This window comes from Hemicordylus capensis, chromosome 5 (genome assembly GCF_027244095.1).
Source record: "Hemicordylus capensis ecotype Gifberg chromosome 5, rHemCap1.1.pri, whole genome shotgun sequence".
NCBI lineage: Eukaryota > Metazoa > Chordata > Lepidosauria > Squamata > Cordylidae > Hemicordylus > Hemicordylus capensis.
The window spans coordinates 202,526,608-202,539,371 of record NC_069661.1 but is presented as its reverse complement, the minus strand read 5'-3'; the positions used below and the strand labels follow the sequence as shown (position 1 = coordinate 202,539,371).

General features: G+C 43.7%; 1 protein-coding gene across 17 annotated transcripts in view; it reads left to right on the top strand.

The window, feature by feature from the left end:
* The first annotated feature begins 57 nt into the window (after positions 1 to 57).
* Positions 58 to 12,764, top strand: part of ATP2B1 (ATPase plasma membrane Ca2+ transporting 1) — a 98,377-nt gene continuing 85,670 nt past the window's right edge. For 4 of the 17 annotated variants that reach the window (XM_053251462.1, XM_053251468.1, XM_053251467.1 and 1 more), the window contains exon 1: positions 69 to 195. The gene's annotated coding sequence lies outside the window, so the exon portion shown is untranslated. Of the gene's footprint in view, positions 291 to 390; positions 714 to 830; positions 1,738 to 12,764 lie in introns of those variants that run through there. The other 13 variants (XM_053251464.1, XM_053251471.1, XM_053251474.1 and 10 more) reach the window with 8 other exon arrangements.

The window sequence follows — 12,764 nt, the reverse complement described above, 5'->3', positions numbered from 1 at the left end:
AGGCTGCGCCAGCCAATAGCAAGACGACAAGGAGGCGGGGAGAACGACATGCCCCGCCCCTTTGGGCAACCGTCCCAATTGTAGGCTCCACCCCCTGATACCCCCCCACACACCCATGAAGACGCCGCGCCTTCAGACCCCCTCCTCTTCCTCCAACCCGAGCGAGACCCTGTCACGTGATCAGCGGGGAGAAAGGTTTGTGGTGGGGGGGGCGGCTCACGTTTGGAACACGGCGGCAGCTTCTGCCTTGTTGGGGAGGGCTACTCGGTGCGAAGCGGGTGAGACAGCAAGTAAGTGACGGACCCTTGCGGGGGGTGTGGGGCGGAGGGAAGAACTGGTCTGCTGCTGCTGCTCCTCCTTCTCCTCTTTCCACCCCCCCCCCGCTCCTGTGGTTGGAGGTGACGGGGGGAACCGGCTCTTTCCACCGCGCATTGGGCTGGGCGGGGAGCCGAACCTGTCTGCACGCCTGCCCTTCTTGACGAGCGCGAGGTGCTGGGGGAGCTGCTGCTGCTGAGGGCGGGGCGGGGCGCCTGGCGCGCTCTGGTTTCCACCCCCCTCCCTCGCTGCCGCTGCCGCTGCCGCTGCCGCCGCCGCTTCCCTCCCCTCCCCGATCGCAGGCGGGCTCGGCGGCGCTCTGGGGTGGGGTGGGGGGACCCTGTGCGGCGAGCAGCGGCGGCTGCAGCGTGTGGGGCGCGGCGGCAGCGGCACCTGAGGTAAGGGCGACCCGGGGGGCGAGGGAGAGGAGCTCGGGGAGGGGGGGGCACCTCGCACCGGCGGCGCAGGTGGCGGGACTGAACGGAGCCGCGCGGGCTGAGGATTAGCGAGCCGGAAGGAGGCGGCTGGGGTTGGTGGGGAGACTTGCCCGGCGCGCAGGGGCCTGTTTGCCTTTGCTCCGGCCACGGGGAGCTCACACTGGCCGCCGGCGAGCGAGGCGCGGTGTGACCTTGAGGGCAGCCGGGAAGCGACGCTCGCCTTCGGCTCCAGCGGCCCCCCGCCATCCCGCGCTCTGCTGCTTGCGCCTGAGGGCAGAAGCGGGATTTGAGCGCCCCTGACGCCAGCCCCGGCTGCGCGTTGCCTGCCCTGTCCGCCCGCCCGGGCGCTGCTTGATCTTAGGATGGGCCGCTGGGCACCGGTCAGGTTAAGGTGCTTCTTGGTCTCCGGTTCGCGCTGCCCGGTTAAGTAGCCGAGATTAGACGCCACCACTGCATGGCATTATCATCCCCGGCGGCCTCGGTCTTTACCCAGACGCAACCGGCCAGCCCTTCTGTGGAGAAGTGTGCGGGTCGATGGGGTGATTCGACCCTTGGGGCTGGGTTCTGATTATCCTTTTCCCCCACCTGCAAGCCGCTTTTGCTTCTCTGGCACGACTCTCTTTCGCTCGGAGATAGTAGCTGCGAATTAAACAGATTGTCAGACATTCTTCTTCTCTGCCTTGCAAAAAAACCCCTCTCGTTTATCATGGTATTAATGTGCCTTATTAATGGCTAAACGTCTTGTGTATGGTTCGATCCTGAACTCGGATTAAAGGCATTTTTTTGAAACGACCCTGAAAGGCAACATGTGCTGGTGAAGCTGACCAAAACAGTCCTTCCGGAATGTATTTGGTTGGTGTGAAAGCAAGGTGGTCTTCGGCTTGTCCCATGGCCTTGCTGGAACCCTGCCTCCAAAGACAGGGTTTGCAGGACAGTGTCATCATCGCTGCCAAGTGGTATGTCTAACCTTTGGATGTCACAACATGTGAGTTCATGAAGAAGTCTTCACACTTGTGGGGTGGGGGAAGCAGAGTTATGTGGGATGGAGGGAAAGATTGCTGCCAGGTGTAGAAAGGAATACTCTTGTTTGCCTGCCTGAGGGGTGCTTAGAAGACTGACTGAGAACATCTTCACGCATTCATCTCCCAGACAACTGGCATATCTGCTTCATGGATGTAAAAAGTTGGAAGATAAACTTTTGTGGTTTTTGGACAGCAGCATGCTTGGAAACTTAACTGATAAAGCTGGAGTTTCTGACCTTGATGTTGCTGATGTGTGTGTTAACCTCTCCTAATATAAAGGACTATGTTGGAAAAGATCCAGTTTTATTATAACAAGGTAGGAGGTACACAGTTGAAGTACCTATCTTTTGGCCCTGTGTAGTTGATTAAATTCTGTTAGTTTTTGAACAGTAGTCACTTCTTTGACTGTCTTGTTTGTCACTCCACCTCCTGCATTGAGGAATGTTTACGATAACAGAGCTTTTTTTCACTTTCTGTAAAAACTTTTAAAGGCAAGGTGATATCTGCTGATTTGCAGAGTAGTAAATCTTGGTTTTTCTCTTTGTATAAGGCTGGATGGTTCATCAGTTTAAGAGCTGGTGTAGGATAGTAGTGAAGTGTGGTTCCTATCTCACTGCATGGTTCAAAGTCACTGGTTCAGTTCTCTCTCCTGCCATGAACAGACTTGTTGGTTTTGGGAATACTTACTTGCTGACCTGTTCTGCAGCATCACCCCCTCAGTCAGGCTAGCATATGGTGGTTAATATTGACATAACTTTGAAATAATAATTGAGAAATTATACATGCAAAGTATTGCTATTTACCATAGAAAGTGATGATTGTGGATCTTTTTGAGGATTTTGATGTAAAACAATTTGAGCACCACCTAATACAGGTGTGTCAGAAGCTCCAGGTCTTCAGCATTGGCATTACAGGAGGTACCATAGGAACACACAAACTCCTGAAATACAGACCTCATTTTAGTATCTGTTACCGTATTTTATGGACTATAAGACTCACTTTTTTCCTCAAAAAATATCCGCCAAAATTCAGGAGCGTCTTATATGTTTTAACAGTTTAATATGTTAAAACTCTGAAAAACTGGATTAAAATTAAGGTGCGTCTTATAGTCCGTAGCGTCTTATAGTCCGTAAAATACGGTAGTTAACATACTGATTAATATCCAGCCTAATGAAGGCATTGACAGCTGGCTCTTAAAGGTTAAATGTTCTGATGTAGAGTATTTTCTTAAACAGAAGCAATACAAATGTGAAGCAACAGCCTCACACTTGAAATAAACACTTTTCAGTAACTTGGGGATGTTAAATATTAAAGCTTCTAGTGGAGGAACACTCCAATCTTATGTGATCTCCAGATAGGTGGTGACTGATAAAGTGGCTTTAATTGTACCAGAGTTTAAATATTTATGGTAAAGTGAATGAAAATTCTATGAATGGAAAAGGTGCCCCAATAAACATGAAGAGAAACTCTCTAAACTAGAAATTGGTGTCAAAGACATTGTAGGATCTGAATGTCTTTTTGAGCAGGATAATGCAGTGGTATATCCAGTCTATTGCCTATGTAATTTCTGCTTATGAAATAAGAGTGAAAGATAGCTACACTTATTCATGACTCGAGTACTGGACTTGAGTGATGGGGAGGGGGGAGAGACCCACTTCATACTAACATTATCCCTTCTAAAATTACTGTACCACCTATTCTAGTTACTCTTAAGAGCAGAGATGATAGTCTTGTGTTTATGGAATGAATGGGATCTTTTAATTTGAGACTGAAATGCTTGCTATACGAAACCTGATGACTACTTCTGGTTAGCATGAACCTACTGTCTGACTTCAAATGTCAGAGCTTAAAACCCAGAGATAGTAAGTGATATGTTGTCTCTAACTGGCTAGGATCTGCACTTCTTGTCTTCAGGGTAGTTACTTCTGAGCAGTATTTTCTGGGATTATAAATGCTTACAGAGATAATACTTGTACTAAGTGTATGCTGCCTTCCCTACTATTCCTGATAAAATTGAGCCAAAGGATGGCAGTACCAAGGAAGATAATTATATCTGCGTTACTGCTTCATCGTCTGGTAGAGGCCATTATAACTTGAGTCTAATGGATTTGATTGTGTTGGAATCCTATGTTAGTGGTTTGCATCTTAGATCTGTCAGTCCAGTAGGACCTGTGCAAAATATTCATGGATCTGAGTTGTATGAAACATATTATTGCACCGTGCTAAACTGACAAGCAGGCATTGGGTGTTTTGGATTATAAACATAAATAATACTTAAATTATCAGTATAGTTTAAGATTTGCAATCCATGTGTTCTGAAATGATTTTGGCAACTTGGCTCCTCAGTCTGATACTAGCGATAACTTAAGCATTAAGTCTCACTTTCAAATACCCACTGAAATAAAATTAAAAAGCTGCAGCTCAAAATGAACTGAAGTTTTAGAGAAAAGCTCACTTGTTTTCTAGACTGGCCCTTGGTTAACTTTCTGCAATATGCATTTGCTTTTGAAATGTGTTACTTGTGCTATATTTCAGTGCTGGCATGAAGAGAGGGCAAGGATAAGGCTTGCTAGAGGATCTCATGTAAAGGTGCTGGTAGGTTGAGTGTACTTGTCCTAGAAGAAAGGTCAGAGTAAATGCAAGTATATACTGACTTCAATAAATCTTAGCAACTTTTCAATGGCTGATTAGTAAATATTGTATTGGTCTGAAAATTCATGAAAATATATCAATTCCTATGTAAACGGGTATAAAAGTTATAGCGTAATGTCAGATTTTTCACCTACTTTGTATTAATGGTATTTGACAATGTGGAGTCTTGTTTAGATTTTAGAAGTTGGACTACTCTTAACTATATAACTTCATTTTAGCTGATGATTTTCAAAGGCTTGCCTTGAAATGTGGACTTGAACGGAGTATTGTTTCTTTATCCTTTATCTTGGATAAATATGTTGCAGAGTTGTGATAAGGACTAACTTGTATGTATTTATCTTGTATACTAAGCAGAATGATGTTCCATTACACCAACCACAAATTTTGCAGAGGCAGCTACTGGAGTTAATGGCAAAACACCATATACAACTGATAAAGGCCTGTGAAAGTACTTGATAGCTATATGTGTGAAGCTGGGCAGTATTCTTTACATAAGTAAAATCGTAATGGATTGTCAAGTTCACCTAGCACTAAGGATCATGCAAGCTACATCTAAGGAGTGGAAAAGCTGTTTCATAGCTAAAACAAGAACAAAGTAATCATGTTTGGCTTGTCTTAAAACCTAAGAGAAAAAAGGATACCCATCAATGAAAGGATTCAATATTCCCTTGGTGAGAGCGCACCCTTTCAGGATGCTTTTAGACCGTTACAGTTAGTCCTGTGCAAAGGCTATATACTCTGATGTAGGTCTGACAACTAGTGTTTGTGCCTTTGTAACCTCAAGACTTAACCTCTAAAGGTGTGTGGGACTGTTCAGAGGCTGTTGCTACTGCAGAATGCAACATCTTGCATACTGAAAAATGGTGGATCAAAAGGGTATTGTTCCAGTCATTCAGTGACTTCCTTCAGTTGTTGAGATATGATTTAAGGTGCTGGTTATAGCTTGTGAAGCATTTTACGTATCTGAGACCTATATAGCTGAGATCACCTCATTCTCCATGTGCAATCATACTCTAAAATAGCACGATGTTTCTCCTTAGTATCTCTTCTACAGACTAACACTGGCACACAGGCACTTCTTACTAGTTGCATACATGTATTGCTGTTCTTCTGGAGATGCACAGGACCCCCCTCACTTGAATACACTTTTGAGGTAGTGCAAAACTTTAATGTTGAATAAATTTGGTAGTTGGTGGCTTGATCTTCCAGGACATTGTGAAATATATTCTCACATAAATCATGAAAATTAAAAAGCAGAAGTTTATGCTTTTTAGGCATTTGCATCTCTGAGTAGTTTCCAGGCATCTATAAATCCACTTGCTAGTAGCAAGTGCCTCCAGTCCTCTGTGAGCAGGATACCAGCAGCATACAGATCGCCTTCCAAAAGGTTTTCACTACCATTTTTGAGAGAATTCTTGTTCTTTCTGCATAGTAGGAGAGGTCTCCCACTGTTCCTTGCCATCTTCAGTGCAAATGGGAGAACTGCTTCTCTCCTAAACTTACTGCCTTTGTACCAGAAAAGGATGGGAAGAGAAGGGATTGACAGAGGTAGTGTTGGTCACAGATAATCTGACTAAACACTAGTCAGCCACAGATAATGGCTGACGAGTGAACTAAGCCTAAACTTGTGGAACCCTGATTGTTTTGGATAGAACTCTGGAAGGGAATCTTGTCCATTCCATCTTATTTGCTTGAGCTCTTCCAGCATTTTCCTTTCACATTCCCCTCCTGCTTCCTTTCCCTCTCATTGTGACACCTTCTCTCTTACTCTGGCATAGCCAACAGTTATATAGCTCCATTTATAATTGGGGAAAGCATATTGTGTTTCATATTCCAGGCTTTAAAGGGCCAGTAGGCACAGCGGGGAAATGCTTGACTAACAAGTTGCCAGTTCAAATCCCTGCTGCTGCTATATCGGGCAGCAGTGATATAGGAAGATGCTGAAAGGCATCATCTCATACTGCACAGGAGGAGGCAATGGTAAACCCCTTCTGTATTCTACCAAAGAAAACCACAGAAAACCACAGGGCTCTGTGGGCACCAGGAGTCGAAATGGACTTGATGGCACACTTTGTATGATACCTTTAGTTTTATGATAACAGTGCAGTTGCTTGCCCAGAGGCAATTTCAGTTCTTCTCCAGGGGACTGGTAAACTGCATGGTTATTCTAAAGGTAAATTTACTCTCACTCTTGACACATGATCAAATGCTAACTGGAGGCTCAAATGAGTTACTCTGGCCATGAAGCAAAATTTTTTTATCACGGAAACCTTTTGAGTCTCTAATATGTCTTATGTAAGCCCTATCTCTGGTTTGGCATACTAATGTTTTAGGATTGGGGGTATACAATTCAGATCATGTTGAGGATCATTATACATTTTTAATTGAGGACTGCACCACTGTGTTAACGACAGAGAACATATCTTCAATACTTCAATCCATTTTGTTTGATACTTTCTCCTTTGCACACTATATCACATTCCTCTCTCCATGTCATTGCAGGTCTATACCATCAGTTAACCTTCCCTATTTCTCTCTTGTAGCATGCACACTCTTCAGTCATCTATAACCACCTCAATTTTCTTGTCTCATTTTAGTATCTCTGCTGCTCTTTCTTGTACCTCAGCAGTGTTTTGCATGCTTATCTTCCCCACTCCATCAGTTACCACATCATACACATCTCTGCATCCACAGCATTTAACGCTCTTGTTTTATCTCTACCCTTAGGACCATAGTGCGTGTCAGTGGTCCCTCTAATTTTTTTTATCCCTGTGTGGAATGTGTTTTATTATGGGCAGCAGTATCAAGGCAGTGTGTACACATGTGCATTCAGAATGAGGCTTTCCTGATTCAACCTGAGTGGGATCTAAAATTAACATTTGTGTGCACGCCTTAGAGGAATCAATGGTACACGTGTTTTTTCTTTCTAAGTAACAGTCAAGATCTGAATTGAATCTGGTATGGGGCGAAGGACCCTTTAACCTGATTTCCCTATCATAGACCCCATCTCTCTCTCTCTCTCTCTCTCTCATATGGCTGCTATTTAGAGTAAAAGGTAAGCATCCTGTTTTCACATTGAACATGTAGCTTGACCATCTGTGTACGCATGCTCTCTAAACTTCACTTCAAACTCCACTTTTCCCTCCACTTTCAGGTCTCCATACCTTCTTGTTATCTCCATTTTGTTTCACACCCACAGGTCTTAATACTTGCTTGCAGAATTGAGTTTTTCACAGCATGAAGAGGAATATGGTCACCTCAAGACTCTCCTGCTAATGTCGGAACAGATATACTGAGTTGAAAAGCTGTCAGCCCTACTCTTTCCCTATGCCACAGTTTTCTGCATACCCATCTGATTTTAATTTTTTTTTCACTTTCCCCCTCTCATCTTCTTGTGAGCTCAGTAATGACTTGTGTCTTGTTGCTTTTTTCAACAACCTACTTTGCTCGTACTTGCTTAATCATACAATGAGGGATTTCTATAATATTTAGTTGGGCCATAGTGAAGACTGCACAGAATGGAAAAACTGGCACAAATTCCACCTCTTCCTCTGAATTTAGAGTAGTAGTAGTAATGAAGAATTTAATACAAGTCTGGGGCAGTGTTGGCATATGGGGTCAGGTTACCAATAGGTTTTGAAATGTCCTCTCTCTGACTGCCAGTAGTCAGGGAGTAATCCTAGTTGGCTCACCGACCTTTTATATAGGTCTGCTCCAGAAGAATGTGCAAAAGTGCATGTGTATGTTTTTAGGGGTGGGGCATGTCCCCTGTGGGTCCAAACTAGTGTGTGTCATTAGAATATGGACATGGGATACATTTGCGAAGGCAATGTCTTGCCAACAGAGATTTTCTTGGATTTGAAGTGGTTTGAGAGACTGCCACAGAGTCTATACTAATAGAAATTATTGGCTCTCCAGTAGGGATGTGCACAAAACTGGTTTGCCTGGTTCGGTTCGAGTTCGAGCCGGGAGGGGGAGGTTCAGTTTTAATTTTGTTCGGAACCCCCCTGGGTTTGGTTTGAATTTGTACTGGTTTGAACTGGTTCAAACTGGTTTGACCCTCCAAAAGTGGGTGGGGTGGTAGCTGGCACACGGGGTACCTGTCACCCAAACCCCAAAGCAATTGGACACTCGCATGATTTTTTATGAATTTTTCAAATTTATTTTTAATTTTTTCTCATAGGGTATAATGGGACTTGAACCAGCCCATTATTCCCTATTGTGGAGCACACATGGGTGCCAACAACCACCCAAACCCTGAAGCAATCGGACACTCCTACAATTTTTTATGAACATTTGAAATATTTTTAATTTTTCTCATAGGGTATAATGGGACACAAGCCAGGCCATTATCCCCTTTTGTGGAGCACCTAGGGGCACAAAAATGGTGTAGGTGGTAGGCACCCAGTGCTGGGGTGGCCCAGAGCGAGTGGTGGTGTAGTGCACAGAGGGTACTTGGTTTTTTTTGTTTCTGAGGTGTTCTGAGTTTAGATTCTCTGGCAGCATATGAGATTTTCAATGACAAACCATGAATCCACTCTCATTTGCTAACCTTAAAGACATGTAAACTTCAAAAATCACTTAAAAACCTGCCCTTTGCCCAATTCCTTTCAAATAATTCGGGTAGCTTCCTTGACCTCCTTGGGCACAACCACCCACCACACTCTGCTCTAGGCCACCCCTTTGCCCCTGATGTGAAGCTATACATTTGCTGACACCTCCATGCTTCTATATGGAGAAAAACCTTAAAGACTTGTAAACTTCAAAAATCACTTAAAAATCAGCCTTTTGCCCAATTCTTTTCAAATAATTCTGTTAGTTAGCTAGCTAGTTATTCGATTTCTATACCGCCCTTCCAAAAATGGCTCAGGGCGGTTTATACAGAGAAATAATAAATAAAAATAAGACGGAACCCTGTCCCCAAAGGGCTCACAATCTAAAAGAAACATAAGACACACACCAGCAACAGTCACTGGAAGTACTGTGCTGGGGGTTGATAGGGCTAATAGCTTCCTTGCCCCCCTTGGGAACTACCACCCACCAGACTCTGCTCTAGGCCACCCATTTCCCCCCAACGTGAAGCTATACATTTGCTGCAATCCTCATTATTCCTTATGAGGAATTCAAAAATACTTTTAAAATTCACCATTCATCGGAGGAGTGTCCAATTGCCTTGGGGTTTTGTGGGAGGCACCCTTGTGTGCCTACCACCCACCCCATATTTGTGCCCCTAGGTTCTCCACAATAGGGGATAATGGGCTGGTTTGGTTCCCATTATACCCTATGAGAAAAATAATTGAAAATATTTAAAATAGTCATTAAAAATTGTAGGGGTGACCCATTGCTTCAGGGTTGGGGTGGCTGGTGGCACCCACGGGTTGGGGTGGCTGGTGGCACCCACGGGTTGGGGTGGCTGGTTCAAGTCCCATAATATCCTATGAGAAAAAAATAAAAATAAATTTGAAAAAATCATAAACAATTGTATGAGTGTCCAATTGCTTTGGGGCTTGGGTGGTAGGTACCCCTGGGTGCCAGCTACCACCCCACCCACTTTTGGAGGTTCAAACTGGTTCAAATCAAACTACTCCCAGTCTGGTTCAAATTTGAACCTGCAGCTCGAACCTGATGGCTGGTTCGGTTCGAATTTGAACCATCGAACTGATCCGGTTCGAATTTGAACTGGTTTGAATTCGAAACAGTTTGCACGTCCCTACTTTCCAGCTCTTCATTAGTGCTCAACTCATAGCTATTGATCTTCTCCCATGGTAGCCAGCCTTTCTATTGTGTGTGGTAAATGTCTTCCTCTGTCTATCTTCCCATTGTAGCATATAGGGGTTTTCGTACAGTTATGTCTGCCTTTGTGGATTTGTACAGCCTAGCTGTATTGGATTTGGACTATTGCATATACCAGTGGCCGTGGGGCCACCTCTGACTGTTTCTGGTGTGCCAGTGCTGTCTTGAACTTTGACTACTATGGAAGTGGCTGTATGATGTGCAGATTTTGAGGGTATTGATAAGCATTGGCTTGTATTAAATACTCATCTGGTCTGTGTAAAATGGAAGCATGGCTTAATCTAAAGTAACACTTCTGTAATCTTCAGATTTATTTAATTTTTACTCACAAGATTCTGTCCTGTGTCTTTTCTAGCTGTTGCCCTTTGCACCTGTTCAGTTCACCTTGAATAAGAATGATCAAGACAGTATACAATAAAGTATCGCCAGGGCAAGGATACATAACTTCTCTCTCTTCTAGAAAAGCTGTAAAGGCAAAGTGTGCCATCAAGTAGATTTTGACTCCTGGCACCCACAGAGCCCTGCAGTTTTCTTTTGGAGGGGTTTACCATTGTCTCCTCCAGCACAGTATGAAATGATGCCTTTCAGCATCTTTCTATATTGCTGCTGCCCGATATAGGTGTTTCCTGGGAAACATACCAGCAGGGATTCGAACCGACAACTTTCTGCTTGTTAGTGGAGCATTTCCCCTCTGTGCCACTTAAGGTGACAGAAAATCTGTACCTGGGACTAAAGCAAATTGAGAACAAAGTCATTCATATGATACAGCTGCTTAGAAGATAAACACAACTATATTTGATGCTTTTGAATATGTTCACGTACAGCTTTTCTGAACACATTCAAAAGCATCAAATATAGTTGCATTTCTCTTCTAAGCAGCTGCATCATATGAATGACTTTGTTCTCAATTTGCTTCAGTCCTTGAGTTTATTAAGAGCTGAGTGCAATGGAAAGTTAAGTTTGGATGCAAGATGCTCAGGTACAAAAAGCTGTTCTGCTGTGATTACTAGGTGGCCTTGGGCAAATTGGTATCTACAGTGGTTAAAAGAAAATGAGAAATTGTGAAACCCTCTGTATGGAATGAAGATGTGTTGGAACCAAACCATTGTTGAACTAAGCACACTTTATCAGTTGACTTGTCCTTTGCTCTTGAAGGTTGCCATCAAATAGAGTATTGAGAGGCTGATTACTGACTGCATCTCTTGAAGCTGATTTTTGTGATTTATTTACAGGGATCTACACACTTACCTTGGTTTAATAGCTAGCCAGCCAACTAGCCTCGACCCACCTCTCCTTTCTCCTGACACTCTTACAGCATGGTTAGATAATGCAGGTGGAGTTTTATCTACTTTCATGTTGGACTATGCTTCCACAAAAGCATAGCACAAAAGTGAGGGGAAACTCCCTTCTTTTCCTAGATTATTTGCAGTTCATAGACACCTTGGTTAGGTGAAAGGAGATATCTACTACCCTGGGTCCATTCATCCAGTGTAATCAGTGGAGGGTCTGCCTGCTTTCTAGAAATATTGCCTACCCCGCCACATTTAGTGCAGCCCTTACACCACACAAAAAGTCTGAAGGTTGGGGACCCTCAGGAATGCAATTGGCTTGACAGGGTACAGAAGAAAGGGGTTACTTTGGAGCAACTTCAGTGTACACTCCTTGGGATCCAACCTATTGTAGATTGGATAAAGTTTTTTAATTCCCTTTATTAGACCTGAAGTAGATGTCGAAGTACTGCAGTCTGTTTCCCATATTAGTCTATAAGCAGAGAAATTCAGTGTTCCAAAGTGCGAAAGATATATAGATGAGCTATAGTTCATTGTCTTCATGATGTGGATGTTGGCACTCTTCAGAGACCCAGGAGTACCCCCTTCTCCTTCCCTGGGCTTCCATGCTGATACCTTAATCCTAGGTGGGTATCAAACACTTGTAATTCTGTGAAGTCAGCATAATCTATATATTTGCAATCGGTCTGTTTAGCAATTGATGTGCAGTGCTAGATGTAAATACAAACTGTCAGATCTGTGTATACTAATGTTCAAGGCAGATCAGTTTCTTTACTTGAAAACACCGGGGTTGTTCTGGTTTTATTTTAACCACTTCAGAGTTGCTAAAGAGATCTTGTCAACACAGGCATGTGTCTTCCTGGTATTAAGGCTGGTTTACTTGACTGCCACATGGAGGGTGCTTTAGCTTGTTGCATGTGGTGACTATAAAGTGTAAACTGACCCCTAGGTCAGTAATTCACACGCAGCTGCTATTAGCTTTAGCATCTCTGATCCATTCACTGTGGGGAGGGAAAACATTGCCCAGATGTATTTCATGACAGACCTGATTTTTGTGGGGTGGGGGGCTTGCTTGGTTTGAATAAAGGAAATTCACAAGATCAGTTAAGAACTTCAGTGAATCTAAATTGACACTGAACATTAGTTGACAGGAAAAGATAGCAACTAATCTTAATGACACTATTGGTATTACGTGGAAAGAAGTTGACAAGTAAGCATTTGCTTGCCTTTCCAGTAATCTATAAGGTGAATGCATT